At 36.5% G+C, this 15,257-nt stretch overlaps 1 protein-coding gene across 3 annotated transcripts in view; it reads left to right on the top strand.

The window, feature by feature from the left end:
• The window catches only part of CCDC91 (coiled-coil domain containing 91), a 348,316-nt gene that overhangs the window by 298,234 nt on the left and 34,825 nt on the right, over positions 1–15,257 (top strand). The gene's annotated exons all lie outside the window — the stretch shown is intronic.

Below are 15,257 nucleotides of genomic sequence, written 5' to 3'. Positions count from 1 at the left end.
GTGTATGTTATATGTAATTATATACTACACTAGGTGCCCGGTGCACGAAATTTGTGCACTGGGGGGAGGGGAGTGTCCCTCAGCCCAGCCTGCCCCCTCTCACATACTGGGAGCCCTCAGGCGTTGACCCCCATCACCCTCCAATCACAGGATCGGCCCCTTGCCCAGGCCTGACGCCTCTGCCAGAGGCGTCAGGCCTGGGCAGGGGACCCTCATTTTCCCCCCATCACTGGTTCTGCTCCCCGCCCAGGCCTGATGCCTCTGGCTCAGGCATCAGGCCTGGGCAGGGGACCCCCAGACCCCTCCGATTGCTGGCTCCGCCCCTGGCCCAGGCCTGATGCCTCTGGCCCAGGATTCAGGCCTGGGCCGGGGACCCCCAGCTCCAGGTGATTGCAGGCTCCGCCCCTGCCCAGGCCTAACGCCTCTGGCCAAGGCGTTAGGTCTGTGTAGGGGACCCCCAGCTCCCCACGATTGCAGGCTCCACCCCTGCCCAGGCCTAATGTCTTTGGCTTAGGCTTTAGGCCTGGGCAAGGGATCCCTAGCTCCCCGGACTGCCAGCTCCGTCCCTGCCCAGCTCCCATTGCTGGCTCCACCCCTGCTTCCCGCTATCACTGGCCGGGGCGGCAAAGGCGCCCGGTTCTCTGATCACAGCTGGGGGGCAGGGCAAAGGCGGCCCCCAGGGCTGCCTTTGCCCTGCCCCTGGCTCTTAGCTCCCCCCTGGGTTTCCAATCACTGTCAGTGGCAGGGAGCTTCTTCCGTCCTTTCCCTTTCACCTCCCAGCATTGTGCCTACATATGCAAATTAACCACCATCTTTGTTGGCAGTTAACCGCCATCTTAGTTGGCAGTTAATTTGCATATCGCCGTGATTAGCCAATGGGAAGGGTAGCGGTTGTATGCTAATTACCATGTTTCTCTTTTATTAGATAGGATTCTTACAATAAAGTAAGCAAGAGAAAATAAAATGTTATTAGGAAAATCATAAGAGAAAATTCATTTATAGTATTAACTGAAAAAGATCAGTGTACAAGTGGACACAAGCAGTTCAAACCTGTGTTATTCTCAACAGTCAGCTATGAATATTACTTCTTTATCTATTAACTCATCAGTGGACACTTAGATTGTTTCTGTATCTTGGTTATTATAAATAGTGCTGCAGGGAACATAGGGGTGCATACATCTTTTTGAATTAGTGGATTTTTTCCCCAGAAACAGAATACTTGGATCATATGGTAGTTCTTTTCTTACTCTTTTGAGGAATCTTCATAGTGTTTTCCATAGTGGCTGCACTAATTTACATTCCTACCAACAGTGTATGAGGGTTTCCTTTTTCTCACGTCTTCTCCAACACTTTTCATTTCCTGTCTTTAATGAGAGCAATTCTTACAGGTGTGAGAGGATATAAACTTGTGGTTTTGGTTTGCATTTCCCTAGTATTAGTGATGTTGAACATCTCTTCATGTGTCTGTTAGCCATCAGTACATCAGTACATTCAGATTTTGTACCCATTTTTCAATTGGATTGTTTGTTTTGTTGTTGAGTTGTATGAATTCTTTGTATAGTTTGTATATTAACCCCTTTTCAGATGTACAATTTTCAAATATATTTTCCCATTCACTAGGTTGCCTATCATTTTGCTGATGCTTTCTTTTGCTTCTTATTTTGATGTAGTCCCATTTGTTTATTTTTGCTTATGTTTCCCTTGTTGTTGGAGTCAAATCTACAAATAACACACTAAGACTGATGTCAAGGAACTTATCACTCATATTTTCTTCTATGAAATACATAGAATAAAAGTTTTTAATATATTTTTATTATTTACGATGTAAGATAGTGGTTTAATTTCATTTTTTAGCATGTGGCTATTCAGTTTTCCCAACACCATTCTTTGAAAATAACTTTCCTTTCTTCATTGTATGTTATTGGATCCTTTGCTGTAAATCAGTTGTCTGTATTCGTGTGGGTCTGTAATTGTATTATTTATTTGTGTTATAACTGTAAGCCTACTTTTGCCCATCTCATATGTTCATCTGAAATATTGTCTTGTAATTTTTCTTGTGTTTTGTCTTTTTCTGGCTTTGTTATCAGGGTAATGTTGACCACATATAATGAATAAGGAAGCATTCCCTTCTCTTCAGTTTTTTGGAATAGTTGAGAAGGATTGGTATTAAATTTTCTTTGATTGCTTAGTAGAATTCACCAATGAAGCAGTCTGGTTCTGGACTTTTGTTTTCTGGGAGATTTTTTATTACTGTTTTAATCTGCTTACTCTAGTGATTGTTCTATTCATATTTTCTATTTCTTCATGATTCAGTGTAGGAAGATTGTATGATTCTAAGAATTTATCTATGTTCTCTAAGTTTTCTCATTTGAAGGCTTATAGCTGTTTATTGAAGTCAGCTGTGATCCTTTATATTTCTGTAGTATCTGTTGTAACTACTCTTGTTTCTGATTTTTATTTATTTGAGCTTTCTGTCTTTTTCTCTTAGTGAGTCTAGCTAAAGGTTGTCAATTTGTTTATCTTTTCAAAACACAAGCTCTTACTTTTATTGATTTGTTCTATCATATTTTAGTCTCCTTTTTATTTATTTCCTTTGATTTCTTCCTTGAGCCAATTGTTTTTCAGTAGCATATTGTTAATCTCCATCTACTTGTGATTTTTCCAGTTCTCTTTTTGTAGTTGATTTGTATTTTCAGACCATTGTATTGGAAAAGATACTTGATATGATTTCAGTCTTCTTAAATTTATTGAAATTTGTTTTATTTTAGCATATGGCCTTTCCTTGAGAATGTTCTGTGTGCATTTGAGAAAATTGTTTATTCTGATGCTTTTTGAATAGAATGTTCTGTATATATCTATTAAGTTCATTTGGTTTAATTTGTTATTTAAGGTTGAGGTTTCCTTTTATACTTTGTCTGGATGATGTAAATGCTATTAAACTCCCCTCTTATTATTGTGTTGCTGTCAGTTCCTCCCTTGAGGTCTTTTAATAGCTGCTTCATATATTTTGATGCTTCTATGTTGGGTGCATTGTATTAATAAATATGTTTTCCTGATGGATTGTCACTTTTATCATTATATAATATCCATATTGGTCTTTTGTTACCTTTTTTGGCTTGAAGTCTATTTTGTCTTTGATAAGAATGTTTGTACCCACTTTCTTTTGACTAACATATGCTTGGAGGATCATCTTTAACCCATTCACTTTAAGCCTGTTTGTCTTTAAAGCTGAAATGTGTCTCTTGAAGGCAGCATATACTTGGGTATTGTTTTATAAACTATCCAAGCACTTTATGCCATTGTATTGTGAGTTCTAACCATTTACATGTAGGGTAATTATTGGTACAGGAAGATTTACTACTGCCATTTTATCTTTTGTTTTCTGATTATTCTGTATCTCCATTGTTTCATTTTCCTTTATTTTTGTCTGTCATTTTCGTTTGGTGGTTTTCTATGATGTTTTTTCTCAGTTTTTTTCTTTTTGTAATGTTTTATATCTCTGTTCTAGATGGCTTGTTTTTGTTTTTTTAAGTATGGTTACCATGAAGTTTGTATAAAACATCTCAGGAAGTGATATATTCTCAGAAAACTCTTCTTTCCATATATATTCTCAACAGTTTATTTGGAATCAAGATTTACCCTTTTTATCTTTTTTATTTTAATAATTTATGGCCAGTCCTTATTTGAGCTTTGCTTTTAGACAAAAGATTATATAACAGAGCAAATTCCAGTGGAAGGGTCCTGGTTAAGGCGTGTGTGGAAGGCAACCAATCGTGTGTCTCTTTCTCCATGTCTCTCCCCTTCCCTTCCACTCTCTCTAAAAAAATCAGTGGAGGAAATAAATATCCTTGGGTGAGGATTAACAATAACAACTAAAAAATGAAACAGGATAAAATATCTGATGAAAGCACCAAATAATTACTAGACTTTACAAATATATATTTAAGACCTAGATACTCTTTTCTCCAAAACATTGATTTCTGTGTTTCAAAATAATTTGGGGGTTTGGAAATTTTTCACAAAAAAATAAGATATCTCAAAGCATATAAAGTAATATTTAGAAGAAACATGTTTTTTATCAAATTCATAATCCCCTTACCTCTTTCTAAACTACTAAACCAGGGCAGCTCACCTCTACTTCTTCCTTTGTAAGATGGATTTCTCTTTGCATCAGAGAACACTTTTCCAGAACAAAAATTTTCCTCTCTTCTCTCCAGTTTTTTTGTTTGTTTGTTTTTTGTTTTCTTTATTGCTTAAAGTATTACCAAGAGTATTACATATGTCTCCTTTTTTCCCCCGCCCTTGACAATCCCCTGGCTTCTCCTACCCCCCAAGTGTCTTATGTCCATTGGTTATGCTTATATGCATGCATACAAGTCCTTCGGTTGATCTCTTACCCGCCCCCCCTTTTACCCTCCAACCCTCCCCGGCCTTCCCGCTACAGTTTGACAATCTGTTTGAGGCAGCTATGCCTCTGTATCTATTATTGTTCATAAGTTTATAAAGGTCTTTATTATCCATGAATGAGTGAGATCATGCTCTCCAGTATTTTTAACTAGAGAGTCAACTTGATATTTTCAACATTAGACACCTCAACAGCCCTATAGACCAGTGATGGCGAACCTTTTGAGCTCAGCGTGTCAGCATTTTGAAAAACCCTAAGTTAACTCTGGTGCCGTGTCACATATAGAAATTTTTTGATATTTGCAACCATAGTAAAACAAAGATTTATATTTTTGATATTTATTTTATATATTTAAATGCCATTTAACAAAGAAAAATCATCCAAAAAAATGAGTTCACGTGTCACACCTCTGACACGCGTGTCATAGGTTCGCCATCACTGCTATAGACCATGATTCCAACTGGCCTTACATTCCAGTCTGTGCAGTAATCCCCTCTTGAAGTTTTCAGAGATCTTTGAAGGAAGAAATCTAATGTTGTGTTAGTTCCTGTCTTTATATGTCTTTTGTCCTTAACATTCTTGCCTTTGACATCATCTTACCCTTAACAAGTTCTCTAAAAGACTGAAATGAAGACTCTTTTTTCCCCTTCAGTCTTTCACTTTTAATAGATATAAAATAAAGAATGAAGAACAAAAATGCCTAACTTTTCAAATAAATTACATTTTACCCTTCCATATGCAGTGGGATCACAGATAATCATAAAGGATAACATACCTTTTTCTGTTTATTAGCAATCAAAAAGTTTCTTTGTTTTTTTTTGTTTTAATCCTCACCCAGGGGAATTTTTTCCTTTTTTTTTTTTTTTTTTTAGAGAGAGTAGAAGGAAGGGAGGAAAGGAGGGAGAAAGAAAGAGAAACATCAGTGTGACAGAGATACATCGATTGGTTGCCTTCCCCTGCATGCTCCCCAACCAGGGCCAGGGATTGAACCTGTACCCAGGTACGTGCCCTTGACCGGTATTCGAACCAGAGACCCTTCGGTCTGTGGGCTGACACCCTAACCACTGAGAAACACCAGCAAGAGCACAATTAACAAGTTTTTAATTAGTTACCCTCCTTGTGAATATTCAAATTACACTTAGAATTAGAATTAAGATTGTATTAGAATTAAAATTAGAATTGTATTGAAAAAATGTTTTACTTTTAAATGTCACTTACCAGTTTTTTCTATCAAAGAAATAGGGGTGTCACCGATCTTTACAAATACACACTATTCATTGGGTCTACATATCTTGGAGAGGTCAAAGTAGCTACCTGTATATGAATTAATTAATTGAATTATAATTTACACTGAAATTGCATCCTAAGTTTTTTTAGTAAGTTGAATACATAGTACTTGTACTGTTAGTCTAAATCACATAATAACCAAAAATTAGTATCTAATCAAAGCATATATCAAGAACTTCTTAAATGATCAACCAAAAAAATAATTCAAATTAATAATGGATCAATTTTAGTGATAAAACTTTCTTTCTTATAAGTATTCTAAATGATAGGTTTTTAAAAATCCCTCTGTAAAACCTTATCTTTTATCCAGGGGGAAAAATTACATTGAATACACAAATTTAGTATGAAATTAAAAAGCTAATATTTTGCAGCTTCAACTCTCATAAGTTTTCCATATCACTTAATGGAAAATGCATAATTCCTTAATGAATTTAGAATTCACCAATATAATTTGTATAATACAGAAGAAAAGTTAAACACAAAAATCTATAAAGATCTTAAAATATATTTAATTTGTCTGAGAATCACATAGGTACCTGCAAGTGTAGTTCTTTTGGTTTCATACTCCCTTGAATATTATAGCATCTAGATAAGGAAGGAGTTGCAAACGATAACACATGGGTCAAATATGGCTTGCAGCTTAGTTTTTATAAATAAAGTTTGATTGAAATAGCCACATCCATTCATTTATGCATTGTTCTTTAGCTGGTTTCATGCTGTGATAGCAGAATGAGTAGTTGAGAGAGACCATTGGGCCCACAGCCCTTTAAAATATTTTTTTTTTTTTAGTATGCCTCATTACAAGTAGACAATTGAAATTCCTTAGAATGCTATTCTGTAAAAGATTTCTCTCTTGATACTAATTGCCAGATAAGGCATTATAATATATTAAATCTAGTCATTAGTGCCATAAACTTTATTTTAGACTGAAAGAGATTGTAGGGAAAAAACATATGATATGGGTTAAGACCACATCCCTTGACACTTCCCTAGGGAGGAAGAATTTGTGGTTCATAATGACCTATGGCCCTTGGATTAGAATGAAGTGTTTCAACCCATCCCACAAGTTTAGACTGTTATACATGAGCTTCCTATGAGAGAGGAAGTGTGAATAACATTCGGCAAGCAACAACTACTCACAGCCAAGCAGTGATTCCTAAAAAATAAAATCTCGTCCAAATGTAATAAAAGATTATTATTTTTCCTCTTAAGAACCTGAATGATGGCCTGTGTTTTCAAAATCACCTCCAGGAAAATAATCTTCATTTTAGAGGATCCTTTTAATTTAGATCTTTAGAGAGGAATGATATGTAATTACCACCTTTACTTAAAATGTCTTATGATCAAAGCATTATCAGAATTTCTTAATTGTAAAAGGACTCATTTAATCAAATTTTGCCACAATATTCTTGAGTGTTTACATCTCAAACTATTTATTAAAAGGCAATATTTGGCCAAAATGAACTCTAGTTTCTGATCAGTTCTACAGTTACTTGAATTTAAAAAAGTAACATGTCAGAATTATTTCGTCCTTTAAAATATATCTAAATACACAAGTCATTACAAACAAGTTTTTTACATAGCAAATTAAGAAGATTGAATCATAATCCCAAAATTTTTTGTTGAAAACTTTTCTTTTTGTTAAGTTTGAAGTTATGTTGGCTTGCAGAAGTATTTTAAAATTAATTTTGTTCTATTTTGGCATAGAGTTAAACAGTATGACCCCAGTCTGACACTTAACTTTAGTGGGTCTCTGTTCTTAATACTGTCTGTTAGGTAGAAAGAAGAAATAATTGTCATTTGTAAGAAATATGCAATAATTAAACAATAACAATTCAGGCTTTGCACTAATATCTATCAAAATTTCTTATAAAACATTTATAAATATAACTTTCTCTTATGTACTTTAAATAATTGGACTATAGAAATTATGTCTGTAGGATGGTAGGCTTACTGCATAATTGGTTAATATTCTTTTAAACTATCCTGAATACTTATGAATATCTGTTGCTTCCCATTTTTTTACTTGCTTTTCAAGTATTCAAAGAGGTAAGAAATTAGTTGTTTGTCATTTGTGCTTTTTAAATGAAACTCTTGAAATGACTATTTTATTTTGTTCTATTATCAAAATATCTTTCAATAGAAAGGAGATGGTATTATTACTAAAAGACGCTTTATAGTTTTTAAATTTGATCTCTTTGATTTATTGTATAGTTGTTTTTCATCATATATATATATATATATATATATATGTATATATCTCCTCAGCAATCAGATCTTTCCTTTGAAAAAATAACAATTTGGTTTGTAACTAATAGTGTCTTGGAAACAGCATGAAAAAAATCATTTTCTAAGAGATGCGGTATTTTTCTTCTCATGTGAAAACAAAGAAAACCTTATTGACATTCTATTCAGTGCTGATTCATATGCACCACCATGACCTCTTTGTGCCCCTGTCTTGCTAACTCTTTAAAGAAAGGCCAATTATTTAATATATGTGAACTCTCGCCTGTAACAGAGGAAGAAGATACATCATTTATTATCACCACACTGTTTTTAAATGAAATCCACTAGCTTATGGGTGAGTCACATGTCTGACTTAGTCTTTTACTAAATTGTCAGACTTTGACTAAATTGTTAGACTATATTTATTTTTTTAAACAAGGAATATCGTTTAAAAAATGGGTATTCAAGACCAATTTTGCCAGCACTTCTTTTCCTTCTCTGGAATTGATGTAGCAGTGTACATCTCTTCTTGTTCTTTCTCTTTTTAAAGATAGTTAACCTCCTATATTAATTTCCTAGCAATTTTTTATTCATTGCTGTCATCATTGATTGAGATTCCATGATCCTCGGTTTTATACATAAGGTTTCAATATTCACATCGGTTTCCCTCCCAAGAACTAATTTTTATCTTTGCATCCCTTTATCAGAGAATTTCTGCTTAACCTCATATTAAGATCCTATAAATATTTGACAGATTGTTGGTCTTTGAAAACTGTATATTTTGTCTTTAAATTCAGATTGAAATTCTAATTTTAAGTAACAAGCTGACTCTGACTGGTTAAGCAGAAAGGGGAGTTATTTATTAAGAGTTATTTATATGGGAGAAACAGGCTTTGAAGCTCAGCTTCCAGAAGCAAAACCCAAATCATGACATAGGATAAACCTGATGAGGAAACCTCATTGCTGCTGCTTCCCCACCAACCACTAAAGAAAACTGTGGTTGTTTCTACTTCCCCACTCCTGTCACCTGTCTGTCACTCCATCTCACAACTTCTGCTTCTCCCAAAGGCCAAAGTCACTGCCACCACCCTCACCAGCAAAGACAGTACCACATGAGTTTCACTCTTCAAATTTGGGGAAACACTGAATGGGAGAACTTTGATCACATGCCTACCTACTAAGCACAAAAGAAGCTAAGAAAACCCTCACAAGCTAGCTTGCAATGAGTAATCCCCCTGATGGGTTAAGAGTTTTCAAAAAGTGCCAAAAATGCCCTGACCGGTTTGGCTCAGTGGATAGAGCGTCAGCCTGTGGACCGAGGGGTCCCGGGTTCGATTCCAGTCAAGGGCATGTGCCTTGGTTGCGGGCATATCCCCAGTGTGGGGTGTGCAGGAGGCAGCTGATCGATGTTTCTCTCTCATCGATGTTTCTAACTCTCTATCCCTCTCCCTTCCTCGCTGTGAAAAATCAATAAAATGTATTTTAAAAAAAAAAGTCCCAAAAGAAGAAAATAAGAGAAATGTATACTGCCATACATGGCCATTCAACATTAGTATACACCTTTTGCTAATACTTAAAGGCTTAAGTACACCCTTCTTCCATTCTTAAACATAGTAACAGTAACATCAACAAAAATAGTAATAAAACACTTTAACTACCTTTTATAAAACAAAACATGCTTACAAGGTTACTGGCCTGAAGTCTCTTGTGGCAACCAACTACAGCGTGTGTTCTAGTAAGTGATCTGATCACGCAACATCTGCTGTCAGAACCTTCTTGTGTCTCATTTCACATATGTCGCAGTCACTTACTATAGCTTGCTACTGAGCATGCCTGACTTAAAAGTCCGGTGAGCCTAGTCAGCGTGGCTCAGTGGTTGAGCGTTGACCTGTGAACCAGGAGGTCACAGTTCAATTCCTGGTGGGGCACATGCCTAGGTTGCGGGCTCAGTCCCCAATGTGGGGTGTGCAGGAGGCAGCCTATCAATGATTTTCTCTCATCATCGATTGTTTCTATCTCTCTCTCTCCCTCTCCCTGCCTCTCTGAGATCAATAAAAATATATTTAAAAGTCAGGTGAATCAGCTAAAACCAAGTTCATTTTAGACAGATCAGGTCACATTTGTTTTACAGTCAAATATACAAACTCTAATAGCACTTAGTGGGATAAATGCTGCTTTTCAAAGGGACCAAAATTTCCTGTCTGATGACTTTGTTACCAAACCTTAGAGATCTCTGCTGCAGTTCCTCTATACAACTACCACAGACAACACCGCAAGCATGTCAAACTCGCATCCTGCCAGCTGCAAGTTTGACATGCTTGCGCATCCTGATAAGTTATCAATAGTTCTTACACCAATTGAATTTGTTGGTCACAAAGACCAGGTAGATGACCCGTAGCCTGGACTAACTAGGAAGCCTCTTTTTTTTACTCTGGGTTTCACTCACAGCTAGAGGCTTAAGGGGCACTTCATAAGTAGGTCAAAACAGGATTGCTAAGGTGATACATATTATCTTCAAAGAGGTCCACAGAGCACTATTGCTTCTTTCCTAGCTGCAGGAGGTGCAAGTGCAGAAAGTTACCTTTAACTTTGTAGCCATGCTCAGGATTACTGGACCCTCAGAACTTCACTAAGGAGTAGTTCTAAAATATTCATGTGATGTATCTCACACCTTCTTGCACTCGCACGGGACTCATAAATATGTTTTATGTACCTTTTCTTTACAAAAAAATCTTGAGTACTTATTACTTCCTGCTTTCCAGGTCCTGGCGACATGTCTTCATGTAGTTGTCCTGTGTGATGGTGAGACAGTAATGGTCTTTGTGAAATACACTGTGGTTCAGAGCCAAATAATTTATATAACCCTGGGATAAAACAGTTTCTTGTTCTGCCTGTCATGAAAACAGCTGTTATAGGTGTTCTCCATCTTTGGGATAGAGGGGAAAAAAGCTTTTGCCAGATTAATAGTCATACACCTGGTGCTAAGAGCGCTAGTAAAGAATGTACCTCTGCAACCGCAGCTGTGTTTGACATCACTGTCTGATTAATTCTCCAGCCATCTCTTCTTCTCCAGTGCCAGCTGTATGTTTATGGCCCTACTGGGCTGCATATGAGGCAGATTCGGTTAAACTCCATTCATCATTTGATTCCCACAGGCATCTTTTCTGATCACTAGTCCACAGTGGTATTCTAGATCCCCAGTTTTAGTGTTAGTAACACAACAGTGCCCAAAAGACGTGGAATTTTCCTTTCTCCAGTACAGTTACCTTGCTGAGGAAGGCCAAGTTGATAGTTTATAGTTGATACCTATGATGTCATCACAAGGACTTGCATTCTTTCCTTCATTCATAAAAAAAACCTCTGGGTCTCTGAATGGACTTAGGACTAGAAATTGGAAAAGACATTTCAAATTTTTATTGCAATGGCTCAAGTCAGGCTTCCAGTTTTCAAACCTAAACTTTACAGCTTTACTACATTGGAGCATTTGCCTGCCTATATGTTTGGTCCATACGGATCATCTGATCAAGTAGCCAAAGCCAATGGTCACTGCAGGTCAAAGAATTCTGATTACAGCTTAATTCTGCTCGCAATAAGAGTAACCATTTCCTCCTGCCTCGTGCATATAAGTGCTGCTACCTGACTCTGCCACCTCAGCATCCCATTATCTACATTGAAACAGCATTACCCATGAGCACTCCTGGCCTATAGAAGATGGACAGTGTTGTTCACTGATGCTGGCTTTTCCCTGCCAGGGAACATGTTAGGGAGCAGCTTTTGGCTGTGTGGTTCTTGCCTCAAAGTGAGAATATAGGATTGTGAGCATTTCATTGTTCTAAAGCTGCCCTGTACAATTAGAAGCAACTAATGTTGTCTTTGAATTCTTCATATTGTTGTCTATGTTGCTTGCCTTCTTTGGTCACTTCATTTCAGGAGACTAGAGTTAATAATCTTTACTTTGTTACTACATATAATGGACTGCTAGATTATACCTTTTATTTTTTTTAGAAAAGCCATCAGCCTTTACAGAATCTGATAACTAATCAGAGATCTCTCTGATTTTCCTGAGGTTATACTGCTTTCAACAACTTCTAGCAGCCATTTAATATCCACCAAGGTTCTTCCCTTAACAGCAAAGATGTCTCTGGCTAGTTGTGCAGCAAAGTTCATTAAAAAGAAATTGAGTAGTTGACCAAATTGTTGAGACCTGGAGAACTAGGATCAAGGTTAAGCTTCCAGAAACAATACCAAAAACTACACCTCAAAACTTGCTTAAAGCTACATCTCCCTTTGCTGCAACATTCCCATTAAGCTTTATGAGAACCCGCTGCTTAACACTGTGATGCCAACAGTCGAATGCTTCACATCCTTATGAAGAAAACGGATGCTGTAGAGAGCCTCCTTCCTCTAATTGCTTACTTCTGATTCATTGACTGACTAGTGGATCCTTGGGAGTAGAGCAGGCTAGGTAACTCCGTGTTCTGGGTTTTACCTAGGGAAGTCTTACCTCATAAGGTTAGACATTCATCAAACCTAGAAAGGGTATCAAAAATTAGAGAATGTTACAAATGGCCACTACATACTTTGAGAATTTTTTCCTAGTTGCTATGGTTACTGTAGAAATATTTTTCCAGCTTTTTGGTCTCTTGGCTAATTCTAAAAAAATCCTTTGAAGTTAAACTAGATGAGTTTCATTCCTACTAACGCAGGGTTTTAGCAACCACCAGGTTCATGTGTCATCTTGTAGAAATTTTGCCACTTGGACACCACTATTTCATTATTTTATAAATAATCTGAGATTTGTGCATTTATGCCTAAATTATGTGACACTATTTAAATGATATGCAATATTTTGGGTAGGTAAGGTTTTGTTTCCATGTATGCATGCTAAAAATAGATAATTTTAGAAGGTATATATTAATATATTTTTTAAAGTGCTGTGTTTTAGTTATTAAATTGTTGTGAGTCAATATCAGTTTGCCCCTAATAATTCAGGGATATCTTATGTACATTGGATATAGCACTAGTTTTTATAGAATGATGGCCACAAAGATTAGCAAAGTAAAAAGAGCTTCAATACCTGTTTTTCTACTGAATTTGCCTAAATTAAATTGTAGTTGTCTTTTGTGTCCTTGGCACCCTCTTTGTTCTCTATATTTCACACTCTTATAGTGGGTCTGTTTCTTCTACCCTCCTCTCCTTTTTCTTACTATTTAACCTATTATCCATAGCATGTGCTGTTTTTGCAACTCTGATTTCAGGTGTAAGATTGAAGAAAACATTGAAAAACTAGATAGCAAAGTACTGTTTATCAAATTAAGTCATATATGTTCTGAGTCTGTAAAAGAAGAGGTTTCAGTCCTTATGACTGTTTTCACTGGTCCTTTTCACTTCTGTCATCCTTTGAGATTTTGGGTTGTTACAGAAGATTACCACTGCTTAAAACCTGGTTGTTAGTCTAGAACAGTGGTCGGCAAACTCATTAGTCAACAGAGCCAAATATCAACAGTACAACGATTGAAATTTCTTTTGAGAGCCAAATTTTTTAAACTTAAACTATATAGGTAGGTACATTGTTATTAACTTAATTAGGGTACTCCTAAGCTGGCCTTTGCTAAAAACGTCCTCATTCTGATTGAGGTACGTTCGCTGAGGTCAACTCCTTCCAACTCTCCCATCCACATTCGTCTTGTATACTTGTTTCGTCTATCTCCTTTCCTTCATCCTCTCTATATGTCCACCCCCCACTTCTTCTAACGCCACTTCTTCAAAATAGACTCACCCAGGCCAAAAACCAACTTCTGTGCATGGGCCACGAAGTTTCAGTTGCACTGTACATGCGCGCCCTCACATGGTATTTTGTGGAAGAGCCACACTCAAGGGACCATAGAGGCGCATGTGGCTCGCGAGCCGCGGTTTGCCGACCACTGGTCTAGAACATTGTTATACCAGTAAGTTTCAACATTAGATCTCTCCAACCCATTTGAGTCTTTTTTTTAAATTTTTATTTTATTTATTTTTTGCTAAAAGTATTACAAAGGGTATTACATATGTGTCCTTTTTTTCCCCCCCGCCCTTGACAATCCCCTACCCTCCCTTACCCCCCAGTGTCTTATGTCCATTAGTTATGCTTATATGCATGCATACAAGTCCTTCAGTTGATCTCTTACCCCCCTCCCTTTTGCCCCCCAACCCTCCCTGGCCTTCCCACTGCAGTTTGACAATCAGTTTGAGGCAGCTCTGCCTCTGTATCTATTATTGTTCAAAAGTTTGTAATGGTCTTTATTATCCATGAATGAGTGAGATCATGTGGTATTTTTCCTTCATTGACTGGCTTGTTTCACTTAGCATTATGCTCTCCAGTTCCATCCATGCTGTTGCAAATGGTAAGAGTTCCTTCTTTTTTACAGCAGCATAATATTCCATCATGTAGATGTACCATATGTTCATAGCAGCACAATTCACCATAGCTAAGATCTGGAAACAGCCTAAGTGCCCATCAGTAGATGAATGGATTAGAAAACTGTGGTACATCTACATGATGGAATATTATGCTGCCATTTGAGTCTTTTTCAAATGAAGTTTCTAATGTAGATGACTTTCTAACCATGTGATTCGAAGTACAGTATTTTAGGATAAATTCTGTATCTAGCACTCAGTGTACATTGGGATTGAATCATTAAATAATTAATGACTTTCTTGTCACCAAGATTTTTCATATTTTCATATTTGTACATGTATGATGTGATTGTTACCTTATATCAGGAACATATATATCATAGTTTCTTTGCCATTTTATAAGAATTTTAATGTCTGATTTTTATTCATCTGTGAAGATATTTGGCATATAATATACCTTTGTTGTTTAGTTTTTCCTTTATAGTTTAGTATACTTATTCACTTAAAATTTAGTGTGACTATAACATATTCAGCACTTTGCTTTTGTCCTCAATATTTATTCCATTCCTGTGGTTCACATTTTCCTTTTCTTATATATCATGTGTTGAAAATGAAAATATCTTGTCTGGGATGGAGTTTAGCCACTGGACTAACCAAACAAGCTCTCCTTCTGCTCTTAGTTTATTTTAGTGCTTAAATTACTGAAAAATCATGTTAATAAAAAAAGTTTTCATCTACCTTTTTTTATTGTATACTTTCATAGTAAAAATATTTTCCTTTCACCTCTCCCACTAAATGCAACTTTTTCACTCAGATTTCTTTTATATTTAAAACTCCCACATCAGTAGTCATGAGATAGTGAAAGTAGCATGACATTCAAGAATTTTAAGTCCTTGAATTTAGTGAAAGAAATTAAGCCACTTGAACAGTTTCTAAACCTCAG

The sequence above is a fragment of the Myotis yumanensis genome, unplaced genomic scaffold (genome assembly GCF_028538775.1).
Source record: "Myotis yumanensis isolate MYYU_CA2020_CCGP unplaced genomic scaffold, mMyoYum1.0.hap1 SCAF_3, whole genome shotgun sequence".
Lineage (NCBI taxonomy): Eukaryota > Metazoa > Chordata > Mammalia > Chiroptera > Vespertilionidae > Myotis > Myotis yumanensis.
The sequence above is the reverse complement of the archived record's forward strand: the minus strand, read 5'-3'. Positions and strand labels throughout refer to the sequence as shown.